Source organism: Hordeum vulgare, chromosome 7H, assembly GCF_904849725.1.
Source record: "Hordeum vulgare subsp. vulgare chromosome 7H, MorexV3_pseudomolecules_assembly, whole genome shotgun sequence".
Lineage (NCBI taxonomy): Eukaryota > Viridiplantae > Streptophyta > Magnoliopsida > Poales > Poaceae > Hordeum > Hordeum vulgare.
In genome coordinates this window covers 404,268,534-404,271,111 of record NC_058524.1, presented here as the reverse complement: position 1 = coordinate 404,271,111, position 2,578 = coordinate 404,268,534, and positions in this window count along the sequence as shown.

Below are 2,578 nucleotides of genomic sequence, written 5' to 3'. Positions count from 1 at the left end.
TGTAGCAGTAGGCCCCGAAGGGCGTGATGAAGGAGGTCTTCCGGCGATCAGCTGGATCCAGCTTGATTTGATGGTAGCCTGAATAAGCATCCAAAAATGACAGCAATTCGCAGCCTGCGGTGGAGTCTATCACTTGATCTATCCTAGGCAACGCAAACGGGTCCTTCGGACATGCCTTATTCAAGCTAGTGTAATCGACACACATTCACCACATATTGTTCTTCTTCAGCACCAGGACTGGATTAGCCAGCCAGTCCGGGTCGAAAACCTCCATGATGAAGTCGGCTGCAAGGAGCCGGGTGATCTCTTCTCCGATTGTGCGCCGCTTCCCCTCGGCGACACGACACAAAGGTTGTTTCACCGGCTTTGCATCCGGTCGCATGTGAAGTTTGTGCTCGACGTACTTCCTCGGAACACCCGGCATGTCCTTGGGGGACCATGCAAAGATGTCCCGATTCTCACGGAGGAAGTCGACGAGCTCGCCTTCCTATTTGGGGCTGAGACCAGCCCCGATGGTGACGCACTGCTTGGGGTTGGAAGGGTCGAGTGGGACCTGGTTGGTCTCTTTGGCCGGCTTGAAAGAGCCCTTGCCAGCCGACTGGGACGGAGGAGAAGGAATCACCGGCTGCTCAGTAGCCTCGGACACGAGCCGGTCGATCTGTCACTTCTCCTCAGCGATCACCAGGGCGTCGGCGAGGCGGCTGCTATCTTGGGCACACTCGAGCGACTTCTTGTAGTCGCCAGCAACAGTGATGATGCCCTTGGGACCCGGCATCTTCATCTTCAGGTAGGCGTAGTGCGGAATAGCCATGAATTTGGCCAGCGCCGGTGTGCCCAGCAGCGCGTGATACGGGCTGTTGAGGTCCACTACCTCGAACCATATGGACTCTTGTCAGAAGTGAGCTTTGTCGCCGAAGAGGACATCCAGCTGGATTTTGACAATGGGCGAGCAGGACTGTCCAGGCATGATGTCGTGGAAGACAGCACTGGTCGGCAGGACGTCCGTCTCTTTGAGCCCGAGCTTGAGGAGAGTGTCGAGGTAGAGGATGTTGATGTTGTTTCCGCCATCGACCAGCACCCGGGAGAACCGGCAGGTGAGCCTCTTCGAGGTGAAGGTGGGGTCGAGGACGAGCATGTATGAGCCCGAGTTGGGCATCACCGCAGGATGGTCCACCCGGCTCCATGTGATTGGTCTGTCCGACCAATGCATGTACTAGGGAACCGGGGGAACTAGGGCATTCACCTCGCTGTCTCTGGCGCAGGCTGTGCTTGTCGTCGCATTCGTTGGTGAAGACGACGAATGCTCCATCTTGATGAGGGTAGTCGTCGTCAAGGTGGCCGTCGTCGTGAGGCGGCGGCGGTGGAGCTGGAGCAGGACCGGGAGCCGGTGCACGAGGCGCCGCCTGCACACCTGGGGGAGCCGGCAGGCCATCCCCTTGCGACAGCCGGTGTGCGAAGCTGCACTGTCGAAGGGTGTGGTTGGACGGCTACGCCCCACAATGTATCTTGAAGGGGGCGTCGAGCAGTTGCTCAAAGAACTGCTTGGGCAGCCAGTTGGCGTTGTTCATGTTGGAACGCTTCCGCGGAGGGCCGGCTTGAGGAGCCGACGTCTCGCCCTCCATGCTGGCTACCAACTTGTTGTTGGAGCGCGAATCCATCTGATCTGCCTTGCGCTTGTTGTTGTTCTGCCTGCCTCGGTTATCCCCAGCCGGCTTGGGAGTAGCCGGCGTAGGGACAGCTTTGTCCGAGGCGGTCACCTTGATGCGCATCACCGAGTCAGCCATGGCGTACTTGTCCGCCTTGCCCATGAGCACCGCCAGAGAGGTGGGCTCGGAGCACATAAGCTTGTGCTTGAGGAGGGTGCCGTCTCGGCAACCGTCGATGAAGTACTGGATTGCTTGTACCTCATGCACCCCCTCGGAGGAGTTGTGGAGCTCTGTTCACCAGGTGACGTAGTCGCGAAGGGGTTCGTCGGGCCTCTGGACGCACATGGCCAGCTCGCGAGGCCGGCCAGGGCGCTTGTAGGTGCCAGTGAAGTTGCGGACGAACGCCTCCTCGAAGTCCACCCAGGAGTTGACGCTGCCGGTCAGAAGGTTGTTAAGCCAAGTCCGAGCCGAGCCGGCCAACATGAGTGGCACGTAGTGGACCGCTACATGCTTGTTGCCCCCGGCGATGCCGACGGCCGTGGTGTAGTCGATCAGCCAGTCCTCTCGCTTGGTTGTGCCGTTGTATTTGGGTGTGTCCCGAGGCAAGGTGAAACCTCGGGGGAACGGCTCCCCTAGGATACGGGGGCCGAAGCAAGCCGGACCGATGGGACCGTCCTCCTCGAGGAGGGCTGACTCGGCCAGGACGATGAGACGCCTGCAGGCGTCCCGATCATCCTGGGGAGTGCGAGCGCCAATCCGAGTAGCGAGACGGGAGGCGCCTCGTGAACCAGAGACATGAGTTCTTCCCGGGTGAAGAATCTCACACTCTAAATCGCCCTCGTTGCTTCCGCGACGCCTGCCTGAAGTGTGCTCGCTCTCGTGCTAGGAGCGCCGGTCTTAGCTTCTCTTGCCCCTCTAGCCGGAGGTGCGAT